General features: G+C 27.5%; 1 protein-coding gene and 1 long non-coding RNA gene across 4 annotated transcripts in view; one reads left to right on the top strand and one right to left on the bottom strand.

Moving 5' to 3' along the window:
• The window catches only part of LOC126907722 (uncharacterized), a 56,814-nt gene that overhangs the window by 21,533 nt on the left and 21,495 nt on the right, over positions 1-13,786 (bottom strand). The gene's annotated exons all lie outside the window — the stretch shown is intronic.
• Positions 6,705-12,358, top strand: LOC126907723 (uncharacterized). Of its 3 annotated transcripts, none has more exons than XR_007704601.1 (8): positions 6,705-6,879; positions 6,954-8,230; positions 8,294-8,374; positions 8,431-8,472; positions 8,534-8,602; positions 8,665-8,833; positions 10,164-10,332; positions 11,448-12,358. It is a non-coding gene; the product is annotated as an uncharacterized LOC126907723 (long non-coding RNA). The 3 variants fall into 3 exon arrangements; XR_007704600.1 differs by having other exon boundaries at positions 6,724-8,070; positions 8,154-8,230; XR_007704599.1 differs by having other exon boundaries at positions 6,725-8,230.

The raw sequence follows: 13,786 nt of genomic DNA, 5'->3' as shown, positions 1-13,786 counted from the left end.
TATTTAAAGATTTTATTCAGTGATAGGTATCGAGAGATTTTTATTTTTCTATTTACTGCCTTCGATAAATTTTCCTCTGAGGGAAGAAAAAATTTACAATATATACTCACTATAACTAGGGCCAGGGTTAGCATAAAAAATTTGTATTTTAAACTTCAATGTTTGTTTTATAATGAATTAATAGATAATTAGTATACTAAAAAGAAAAATTTAGAGTTGAATATCTTTAATTAATTCGTGTAGTTCAACAGCCCATACTGTTTGGATTAACAGACTTGATTTTATTTAAAAAGAAACTGTGATATACGTCAGTGCATATTTTGAAGTCTTAAACAAATTGTGACATGTTAATGTTTTCTATTTTTTCGTTGACTAACCCATTGGCGTTCCAGGTAATTATTCTTAACGATTTAATAATTTTTTTGTGATTTTTAACACAGTTAATACATTTTAGACTTAGGACAATTTACAGACTTGTCTTTTGCCGTACTTAACACATAAACGTGTTTTGCAGCAATGATTTTGTATGTGATTAAAACCTTAACAGATACTACTTTAAAGGGGTGAGAGAGAGAGGACAGTACAATTTATTTTTTTGAAAATTATTGTACAAAGGATAATATCAATCACGCTGTATAATTGTATACCTTTAGTACTTATCCTGATAATTTTATTATAATAAAAATGTTTTTGAGCTTCATAGGCGTTTGTTTTTTATTTTTCCTCGAAGTATAACCATATAAAATTGTTAAATATAAAAAATTTCTTAATATATCGTACAATTATTATACTTAATACAGTTTTTTCAGAAAATACCCATTATTTAACAATCTTTTAACGATTACGTAGATAGGTAAATGTATTTACCCCTTCACCCAAAAAATAATCTATAAAACCAGTAGCTAAAACGATATTTTTTATTAGCTCTCCGAATATTATGAACAACTACTTATTAAAAACGTGTATTTGAAATGTTTTAATATTGTTGTACACAGATTTAAATAAGATATTTTAATTAAAAAAGTAATAAAAGACCATGAGGGGAGGTTATGCAGGTCATTAGTGCGTCCTAGCTATCTTAAGAGGCGACTGAGGGTAACAAGGAGAGACTTCAACTCTTCTAAGCATTTCGCTTGTTGGAATCAACCTTGACATTTTTCGTCATTTTTTGGTATTAACTAATAAATTGTCTTTCGTGTTTTCGCAGTTTAGAGTATTTCCTCAACCCTATTGACCATACGGTCAGAAATATTATTATGTTCATTATGTAATATAAGTAATTTTGTAAAACTGAAAACAAAGCATTTTTGTAATGTTAGGTTTAATCATGAATTTCTTGATCTATTATTACCAAAATATAATATAGTCTATTATTTTTAAACCTAGAAGTAGAACATTTTTGTAATGTTTAGATTAATTGTAATTCCCCGAATTATTGTTACTAGACCAAGAAGTAAATATTTATAAACATTTTTGAAAATGATTGCATTATGAATTTCTTGATCTATTATTATAAAAATAATGTAGTCTATTATTTGTAAACCTAGAAGTAGAACACTTTTGTAATGTTTGGATTAATTGTAATTCCCCGAATTATTGTTACTAGATCAGGAAGTAAATATTTATAAACATTTTTGAAAATGATTACTATATGAATTTTATAAAAAGAAAAACAAAATATTTTAGTATATAAGACGAAATGGAATGAATTGAAGAGGAGAAAGAGAAGACCTCGGGAGTACCGAAGGTAATCTCTTTCCGCGTGGTACGTTTGTGACATAAAGTTTTCATTTTGTATATTATTTATTTATCCTGTTTTAAGTGTATCATTATTTTATATGTTTTACTTTGTTTGATTATATCTTTATTAATTACATTTTTGCGTTATTATTGAACTGTTATAACTATAAGTTAGAACAAAAAGATTGTTTCATATTTAAATACAACAATTAGAGTAGTACTCCAACAAAAAGGGTTTTTAATTTCAATCTTACCTTATTAAGTGGTTTCAATATGTATAAAAATAAAGTGTATACAATTTGATGTATACACTTTGAATTTTTTTTTAACTTCTTTACCAATATTTCATTGAAAATATTTATAAGACTATTTTTGCATAACAATAAAAACGTTCAGAAGATACAGATGTGCTTCAAATTATGAAAATTTATGTAATCACTTTATGTGTGTTATTCTTATACATAAGAATCAATGTTGAGCGGTATTTAGATAAATTTATCTAGATATGATAACTAAATAAAAAATAGTGAACTTGTATTTCACCTATACACTTAATGAAACGTGCATCTGAATGATATTTTAGATTAAATATACAGTAATCTGAATAAATCTATATAGAGTAATTTTATTAAATCATGACCCATTCAAATACTCGCAAAATAAAAATAATTTTGACATTTTTTTTTTTACTTTTAGTTACATATTATTCTCGAATTATTATATATGTAATACTTTTTAAGTTCATCCATTAAGTATTGTTATGATGACAGCTTTTTCAAATGAGAACTTATTTTGAATTTAATAAAATGTTTGAGATTTTATTTTAATAATGAATGGCATTTGAATTTTTAATATAACCACATCCGTTTATTAGATATAAAACTTTAAAGTTTTGAATTTTGATTTAATTTATATTTATAATATATGAGGGAATACAAATATAGACAGTGCAATGCTTTTTTACAACGTCACTATTCGCAGATATGCAACTTTTAATGTCAATTATGACTTTATCGACAAATATGGTTTCTATTTTGTCCGTTGGTGTAGTTTATAAATTACCATCCTTTAAGTTAATAATTAGAAAATAATATTTAACTAAAAATAAAAAAGCAGTTAACAAAATTTAGAATAGGGAATACTCTATAATGTAATTTCTTCTTCTTATGAAAAATGTACAAAACACTTACGTCACCTAAAAATCTTCCCCGTTCCGCTCCAAATATTGTACCCAACCTTATTTTTTTCTAGTCGTAAAAATCAATAATATCATACAATACATTAATTTGTTTCTTAAAACTATATTATTGAAAATAAAACATTAAGGTGCCACTATCTGCGCCGGAATCAATTTTTAAACGAGGTGCAAAAATTAAATGACTAAGAATAAGTTTCTTTGCTAAAGCTAAAAAAGCGATTAAAACTTTTTTGATGATTTTTAGTGATCATATAAAAAATATGTTAGTTTATAAACTTTACATTTGATAATATATATTATTTTTTATTATATTATTAATAATTATTGACAATATAAATACAGAAATTTAATAATAATTTTTTTTTTGATTCCATTGGGGGGAGGAAATAATAACTTTACTTTTTTGAGTTTCCTGGGGGGCAACTGCGCCCCCTGTCTCTCGGTTCTAGCGCCACTGGGTGCCCCTATTTTACGAATTTTTGGACATTTTTTGAGTGCCTGCACTTTTATGTTCCTATTAGTATTAAAATGATATTTGCACAATTTGAGGGCAATCTAATATGGTTAACACGTGCGGATTTAAGCTCGAAGTTTGAATTATATCGGTTTTTGAAATAATCACATATTATTATTAATGACTTTTTGGATACTAACATTGTTTACAAATTTATAAGATATTATTGTCTAAAAAAATTTTTCTTTATTTTTTATTAAAACTAATATTCAACGTTACAGTATCAGAAAACCAAAGAAAATACTAAAATAATGTCTTACAATTCACGTACGCTCGATTTTGACAAAATTTGTACAGGTGATAAATAAATTTATCAATATTATATTAGATTTAAACAAATAATTGTAGGTATGACTTTTAAAATTTATACATTTAGAGTTTATTGTCAACAGCTGTATAAACTTATTAAATTTATCGAATAATTTATATTTAATGTTCAACTTTTGAATTAAAAATTAGTCATTATCTTATAACTTACTTTTGTAAAAGGTCTTTTGTATTAATTATGTTTCAAAAATATTTGATTTTTTTCTTACTGAGTAATATCACTTTTCAATCATCAAAAGGAAATGAATATGTCAACGATGTAAATTATATGCTTACAAATCCTTATTGGAAAGATGGTATTGAAAATTTGAAATCGCTTTTAAGTTGTACTAACCCACAGTTCGTGTTTTTTAACAAAATAACTAATGTATCGAATATAATTGACAGTTCAATATTGTTTCCTACAACATTAAATACTAGTGAATATGTTACTAATGAAAACTTCGTAGAAAAGATAATGCAGTATCATTTATTATTAAGCTGCTACTATGGAAAGGAATTAAAGTTCTATTTATTCTATGTAATGGAATTATATTTATTATGTAAAAATTTGAAATCTGAACTTTGTAAAACACCTTTAAATTCCAGACTTAATCTTTTTATTAACGAACTTACTAAAATGAAAAATTCTTTACTTCATTTATGTCGATGGTTGGATAATCTTGATTTAAAGAACGATATTTACGATGTAATCGATCGCATCATTATAATATCTCCAATGATTTATCTAGAATCTGATAATAACATGCTAAATCTATGTGCTGAATATAATAAGATAAAAAAATTTTTGGATCATTATATGAAACCGATGATTAACGAAAATGGAATGAAAAATACACTAACTGTAAATCATCGAGCATTTAAACAGGGAGTAACATTAGAATATAAAGTTGAGAGAATTTTTCCTCAGCTTGATACAGCTATAAAACGCATTTCAGATATGATCATCAAATTAGGTTTTTTTTATGATGATAAATTACATTGTTTAGGAGTGAGAGATCATAAGGAAAGTCCAAGTACTCCATTTCCACAAGTTTCAGATTAGAATTATGTAAATTAAATAACAAGAAAATACTAATGATTTCAAAACACCTTTAAATAAAAAAAATTAATATTTTATTGTAGAAATTATTAAAATAAAAAATTCTCTATTTCATTTTCTCAATGGTTGACTAATTCTGAAGTAATTTATGACTATAATGATAATAATAATAATGTGCGTAGTACTTAAGTTTAAAATGTTTTAAATTAATTTACTTAGTTTACAAATTCATAGGAACTATTAAAGCGCTATTTTTCGTCTAATAATGTCGTTAATACTTTTCATGGAAAAGAAATCGCGTACTGTTAACAGTAAATAATGTAATAAGTGTTTACTTCTGTATTTTTGTATATGGACTAACATTTGATACCATAGGCAAATTGTAAAAAAAATTAAAATTTAACAAACTTCAAAATGCTGTATGAACGTAACTACTGAATTAAAATAAGAGTTTTTGATGTCAATATTTTTCTTTAAAATTTATCTATAAAATGGCTATCTTAAAATCTTAAAAAATATTTTAATAAAAAAAATTAATTTTTAAAATATTTTTTATAATTACGAAAAATAACATAAAACATATTTTAAATATAGTTCTATATTGTAAAAATTGATTTAAAAAAAAAAGTATAAAATATTATGTAGATCATAAGTTATATGAGTTGTCAGTTAGATCCGTTCCACCTTGTATATTAATCGTGGGAACGGAAGCCCCTTTGTCTTGTGTATAGAATATTAACCAGGCAATCATCTAGTCCTACTAGAAAATTTTATGCTTGCTCAGCCCTTTTCAAAGTATTGGGCTTATGACCGCCGTCTGAGGCGACGCGCCAGTGGACGACAGCGTCTCGTTCAAAAGTCATATAGGGTCCACTGAATGACTTTCACGGAATCTTTTGTTAATTAAGTAATTACTCAAAGTAGTAAAATCATTTATAAGTGTAAATATGTATTTAAATATAATAAATAGCAACTAATATTTAAATGCATTATCTCTTCATTTTGTCTACCGTACCTGCCCGGTCACAAAATTTGGTGGCAGCGGTGTGATCAAAATTTCTTTTCTACTGAAGAATCAACTATAGTCAAAATTTTACTTCATTTTTCTATATTTCTTCAGTAAGTGTTGATACGATACCCAAGTGTCCGCAAGGTACGTCCTACAAAAGTCTTATTAATCTAGTGCGTTCTAGTAAATTTTAATTACTATTTTCATTTTTACTTTTTGTATATATCGTGCTGTTTTTTTTAATATACAAAGTTTCAATATTTTGAAAAGTAAATTCTATAGCGACACAAGGGCTGGTTTTTGCTAACGTCGTACATTCTTGGATTCGTCATTTCTGGCTGTATCGTATTCGTCAATCAGGGCCGCCAACTATGTAGCACCATACACGCGACATCCGTCTTTGTATACTGTCAGAAATGCGACTACTGGTTCTGACGCAATCTTTTTTAAAAATGACCAAACCAATATAATTTTTTTTTATAGATACATGAGGTAATTACCTATAATTTTGTAATTTTGTTTATAAATCTGACCCTTTTACTTGCCCACAGAGAGGGATTCAAAATGACAACTTTTTCACAAAAAATTAACTTTTTTAACTAAATTTTGAAAGTGTTCAGGAAATTCTGACACTTTTATATAGACTTTAAATTAATGCTTATGTAATATACTTTATTTTGCATAAAAAAAATTTGACCTCTGTGATGTATGTTTTGAGGGCGCCTTCTTTATCAAAATAAAAGATAATCGTTTATCAGTGAAGTGAATAATTTAATATAGCGCCTCCATCAAAATTTAAATAAATGTATCAATCGGTATCTCTTTTGATATCATCCCAATTTATTTATGTGTACTCTGAAATATTATTTCTTCCCTCCATCAATAGTTGTTATATATACGTTTTCATTCTAGTATAAAAACCATAATTCCTTTAAATAAAGTTCATTAATTTTTAATTTATAATCGGTGATATTTGCTTTCTGCAAAGTAACGTTAAAGTGGTATAAAATCATCATAGATTTTAATTTGAAGACTATTATCAGTTAAAAGTAAGTTTCTCAATAATTCATATTAAAATACAGCATGGAATATTTTATTATGTTCTGTATATTATATATCATAGATGAGTATGATAAATAAAGATTGGTTGAATGGTAATCAAAATAAACGTTGAATGTGTGTATCCGATCTTAAAATAAAAGTAGAGTATAAGGTTCTGGGAATATATGTGGTCAAATCAAAATACTCGAATGAGACTCTAGTTGTTGGATACACATCGGTCGAATATGCTGTCGAGAAATTGTGTTCTTATTATTCATGTTATCATTGTGCAACATTGAGTTATTGTCGGTCTTCTCTCTATGTCTGCATTGTCGCTGCCATCTTAACACATCTTTCGCTCTAAGCTCTATGGCGCTTGCGAGCCAGTAGTTTTGTATTTAAGATTTAAAGATGGTGTATATGAAAATTTATATTTCTTGTATAATACATTTAATTGTTATAATTATATTTTGTAAAATTCATTTTACATACAAACATACAGTAAACTCACCTTATTCCTTATCCTTGACATAGCTAAAGACTTAGGACAAAATAAAACCACGAATGTTAACTAACGCGCTTGAATACCATCGGGCGCTGCTTTCATACACCAGTGGCTGAAGTAAAACTTGATGATGAACTATTATTTCAAGTTTATTTACCCGCAAGATTTTCATACACTCGTGAATATTTAAACAAAAGAATCGATGTAAATCTTAAGATTGTATTAAACGGGGAAAAAGAGCACAAATCTAGTAACGGTTGTTGAAATAATAGTATTAACGTGACAAAATGATGCCATCATCTTATTACTCAAATTATTGTGTATTAAAGGACAATATAGTAAACTTTGATCACAATTAAACTATATATCAATAAAAATATCTGGAAACACTAACGATGTTAATCCGAAAATTGAATTTAATAAAAAGTAAAAATACGGGTTAACGTGATATTAAAAAACATTTGCACGTACAATCTCTCAGAGTCACTTTGTTCATCAACATCATCAAGACAAAATAAAGTTCGAATTTTTTTTTTCCATAATAAAGTATATTACATTAGCTTTGATTTAAGATATAAAAGTGTCAGTATTTCCGGAACACTTTCAAAAGTTAAGTTGAAAAAGTTGTCATTTTGAATCCTCCTGTGGGCTGGTAAAGGGTTAAATTTATAAAAAAAAATATAACAAATGATAGGTAAAGACATCAATCATCTATAAAATATTTTAAATGTTATTATATTTTTATTATTAATATTATAATTTATATTATTGAAACAGTAATAGAATTAACTAGAAAAAAATATAAGAACACAGGTAAATCTTTTTCCGACGGCAAGACTGTGACGACAAATTCTGTAAGTTCAATATTAAATATTAAAAATTAATCATTTATTATTATACTTTTATTATTATTAAAGTAATTGGAACTGCTAAAAAAATTGATCCAAACCCAATAGATGTAGAGATAGTAAATATATATCCAGGAGATAGTAAAAACTGTAATTATAAAATTAAAAACGTTTGTTTATATAATAACGCCATAATTATGTTTTAGGGATCGAGCGATTTTCAGGAGATATTGAATTTGATGATATATGTAAGTGAAAATTCATTAATTTAAAGAAATTATTATTTAATAATATCATTTTCATTATCAGGTGTAGAAAATGAAATGACTGGTACAGGTATTTCACACACGCAGCAGACTAAACAATCGATCACAAAAAGTAATAAAATCAACTCAATAATAAATTCAAAATCGTGTTCTAAAATTTGTTTTTATTTTCAGGTGATATGCGAGGAAATCGCGTGCAAGAGTTATAGAATCAGTTTTTTCGGGTAATATAGTTGCACATAGAATTGAAAACATAGATCCGTTTATTATCCCTAAATTCATTAAACAATATGCGTTGGACATTGCAAATGTGTTGAAAAAATCAATTCAAAAAACTATTGCGGTAAAGAGTTCATTAGATTTAGATACAATTTATAAAAAAATAGTGAATGTTAATAATAGTGTTAATGTACTTCTACATCCACAATTACACATACTCTTTCTATTGCTCCTTTCGTTTTAACACCATCGATTAATATTACCGAGTGGATTACTACTATTAAATAACTACTGCAGAAAAAGTCCGAAGAGGTTGAAACGTGTGGGAGTGGATGGGTGTTTAGGGGTATAGCTTTTTGGATATTAATAGTTATAAATATGATCCTATGAGGGGAGGGTGTAATTCGGTTATTCCAAAAAAATTACTCCGTAAGAATGGATTGACAAATATTTAATGTGAGGTAGAAGACTGTTTTTTTTTTGGACCGTGGTTGCTAGTTTATGTCCGGTTCAATCACGTGTTGTGGATAAGACTAAGACCGAATCCTATCTACATTATAATACAGAGTTAAATACTAGTACATTTCACACACCTATATCTCTAACAGATATAAACAAATTTGAAAAGAAAAATAATTTAAGTATTATTGTTTATACTTATGTAAACGGAAAAATTGCGGGTCCATTACATTTAATCGGTTATAAACGTAGCAACCATGTCAATTTATTTTTTATAGATAGAAATGATAAACCCTTCGGGCATTTCTGTTGTATTTCTAATCTAGAGCAGTTGGTATCCACTCAGATTTCAAAACATAACTTCCGCAAGTTTTTGTGTGATGGTTGCCTTTTAATTTTTTTCTCGGAGTTAAAATTAAAGACTCACCAGCTCGAAAATTGTATGCGTGTTAAAACTATTGCACCAAAACCCCCCAAAAACATCATCAAATTTCAAAATTATAATAAGCAATTCCTTGTCGAATTTGTTATTTACTCAGATTTCGAGTCGATGTTAAGCTACATGCGATCCAAATTCGGCGGAATCTTTTTCAAATAAAATTAATATTCACGAACCTCATAGTTTTTCTTATTTTATTAAATGTTCATACAATGAAAATTTGGATCGCATGGAGCTATATCGCGGGGAAAATTGTCTGATGGTGTTTATCGAGAGACTTAGAAACCATATTAACCGTATAAGCGACATTCACTCAAATCCCATATCAATGATACCTTTAACTTTAAAACAACAACATGATCGTTACTTAGCAACTGTATGTCACATTTGTGAAGGTCAATTACAATATCATGATAAAGTTTTCGATCATTGTCACTTAACGGGGAGATATCGTGGCGCTGCGCATAGATACTTTAACCTAAAATGTACGGTTCCGTCTTTATTCCCGTAATTTTGCACAATATGCAGAATTGTGATTCTCACTTTCTTATTACAGAACTTGGTTTTGAGGATGATGATGAGGGTATTGAAGTAGTGGCAAAAACGAATAAAAAATATATGTCAATTAAAAAAACCATTTTCTCTTGAAAAATTAGCCGAAACTTTGACACCTGATCAATTTATCATAACAAGGAGAATGTACAAAATTGATGATGTGTCATAAGGTAGTATTTTCTTACGAGTATGTAACTGATATGAACATTCTGAACAAAAGTATATTACCTCCTAGAAAATATGAGTGATATATCAGATAAAGATTACGCCCATGCAAAAAAAGTATGGGAAAAATTTAATTGTTTGACATTGAGGAATTATTCAGATTTATATTTGAAAATCGATATATTTCTTTTAGCTTATATCTATGAAAATTTCAAAAAAATGTGTTTAGTAAATTATGGGCTTGATCTTTGATATTATATTACTACCCTGGGATTAAGCTTTGATGATATGAAACGAATTACCAGGGTAAAGTTGGAATTAATGACGGACATCCAGATGATGAGTGTCATTAATAACAGATATCGTGGGGGTGTCTCTCAATGCGTATCTCATTAAAGTGAAGCTAATAATAAATATTTCAACGATTGCGACTCGTCGAAACCGTCAAAATATTTATTATATATCGATGTCAACAATCTTTATGGCACAGCGCTTAGTCAATACCATCCACTTGGAAATTTCAAATGGTTAAAACAACAGAAATCGATGCGTTAGATGTTATGGAAATTGATGATGATAATAATTGGGGGGTTATTTTAAACGTCAATTTAGAGTATGGTGATTACACGTGCTCCATTCACACTTGCCATTATTTCCCAAAAATATAAAACCACCGAATACAAAATTAAAAAAATTAATTCTAAATTTAAATGTTAAAAAAAATTATTTTATTCATTATCGGAATCTCTAAAACAGACTATTAGTTTAGGACTAAACGTAAAAAAAATAAATAAAGTATTAAAACTCGAACAGTCGGCTTGGATGAAGGCATATATAGATTTGAATACGAAAAAACGTATGGCATCCAAGTCGGCTTTCGAAATTGATTTTTTTAAACTCACGATTAACAACATTTATGACAAATGTCTGGAAAACCCGGAATAAAGTACTTTATAAAATTGTTAGTAAATGGAAAAATATAGGGAAAAGATACGGGATAAGTGTTTTAAAATCTAAACCAAATTTCTATTGTGTAGCTATTTTTAATAGTAATATGGCAGCCTCCACCTAAAAAAATTTGAAATTGTATATGATAGACTAATTTACGTTGGCTTTTCAGTATTAGAAATTTCCAAATCTATTATATACGATTTTCACTACAACTATATGAAAAAAATGTATGGAAATAAGTGTAAGTTGTTATACACGGGTACCGATTCTATTTTACGAAATACAAACGGTAGATGTTTATGATGATGTTAAAAAAACATTTAAAAATTCGACACGTTAAACTATGATCCTAACAACGTATATGGTATGTCGCTTGTCAACAAAAAGGTCATGGTCTTATAAAAGAAGAAATGGGTGGAAAAATTTTAAAAATATATTGGGATTTGCAATAAAACGTATATGATGCGCCGTGATAAAAATGTGGAAAAAAAAATAAGAGATTAAAAAAAAAGAGTACTGAAAGAGGCAATAACTATGATGACTATGATAACTATGATAACAATAATGACTATTAAAATTGTATATTTTTTCATGATCTATAATTTTTACGAAGAATGTATGTTTTCCGTTCATACAAACATTTTATATACGCTGAAAAAGTAAATAAAATAGTGATAGAATTTAAAGATGACAAGCAGTATCAAATACCCAATACCTATGATACGTATATTTAATTTTACGTATCTCTATGTATTTTTGAAAATGATTAATTTGTGTACACAATGCTATCAAAATGTATAAATTGTGCGAGTTATAATGTACACGCGCAGTTGATGAGTGAAAACAATGAATTTCATAGAAATTTAATTTACGCAATGATGAAACATTAGTAAGCGATTATATCAAGGAGAATACGTACTGTTATTATAATCATAATACTGTGAAATAATGTCGTTTATTTAATTCGATAATTTCTAAAACATAGTTTATGTCGGATGGGAAAGAATGTTTTTACTTCTCAATCAATTTAGAGAATAAACGACATTATTTTATATTTTAATCGTAAATAATAAATGTTAGTATGCAATAACTATATAGAATAATATATTTATTGAAATAAACTTAAAATTATACAACTATTAATTTTTACTATAATTTAAATTTATATGCTTGTTACAATAATAAAATATATTTAAATTATACAATTACTTTTTAACCAGATGCATAACACTTTTATGCGATTATTCGTACAACAGTCATCATTATGTTTATGACATGAACATGTAATCGTTGATATATCGGTATAATCATGTAAATGTGTATCAATTCTCGGACAATCATAATCTTCCATATTGATTACTGGTTTACTCATAAATTTTTCTAGAAACTTCATTTTTTGTAAACCTTTAACATAAAATCGTAAACATAAATTGGCAAACATTTTATTATCATCTGTAGTTCTGAATAATCTACATTGCCGTTAATATGATGTAATTTATGTTTTTTATGATATAACCACGAATTTACTCTAGGTAATTTGGTATTCATGTAAATATTATCAGGCGGTTTAAACACAAAATGATATAAAATATTAAGCGCATACACCGATAATTCTTTTATAATTAATTAACATCTATAAACTACGATGCGTTTGAAAATTAACAACTATTGATTCTTCCATCTTGGACCAGCATTGAAATCTTACTAAATTGTTTTAGCTTTGCATCGAAGCTGAGAAGGTAATAATTATACAATGATGTGTTTATTTTTTTGTGTCTATCACTACTTTTTCTCAGCTTTCATTGGACCAATTTTTTTCATGGATACATCAAAAGATTATAAACCATCTCTAGTTGAAGACATTACCCTAAAAAATTGAAAATTTTGCCCTTGTTACCTGTAAATAGTGAAAATCCCCCAAAAAATTACGATTTTTAAAATCGGTTAATTTTGACATTTTTTAAACTTTTTTATAAAGATTGCCATAACTTTTTGAAAAATTAACAATTCAAAATAATTTTTTTTTATATTGTAGTTTTTTAGTTTTAGTTTTAGTTATTATTGAGGTGGACATAATGCCCATGCACTCAGACCTGTTGGTCCTTTGTGCGCACCTCATACCGAATTGTCTTGATTCGGTTTACCCACCTAAGTGTTATCACCAAAGTGTTAATACATTACCAACCATAAAGTCACCTCTAGAGATGACCAAAGAGTCCTGTCTTTCTGGCGAAATTAAGTATCTCTCTGGGTTTTAGGTTTTTAATATCCTCTTTTTCAGGAAATGGTTTATTCAAGTAGTTTGATCTTAGTGTGGACAAGGCTTCACATTCGCACATGATGTGAAATGAGTCTTCCTCTTCTACTCCACATTTTCTGCACAATGGTGATTCCGATACCCCCATTGCGTTAAGATGCTTAAGCAGGTGACCATGTCCTGTCAGTAGACCAGTCAGGGTGCTTATTTGATGTCTAGTCATGCTATTAAGATCACCCAGCAATAAACCA

This window comes from Daktulosphaira vitifoliae, unplaced genomic scaffold (genome assembly GCF_025091365.1).
Source record: "Daktulosphaira vitifoliae isolate Bord-2020 unplaced genomic scaffold, ASM2509136v1 Scaffold_5, whole genome shotgun sequence".
NCBI lineage: Eukaryota > Metazoa > Arthropoda > Insecta > Hemiptera > Phylloxeridae > Daktulosphaira > Daktulosphaira vitifoliae.
This window is presented reverse-complemented; position numbering and strand designations above follow the sequence as displayed.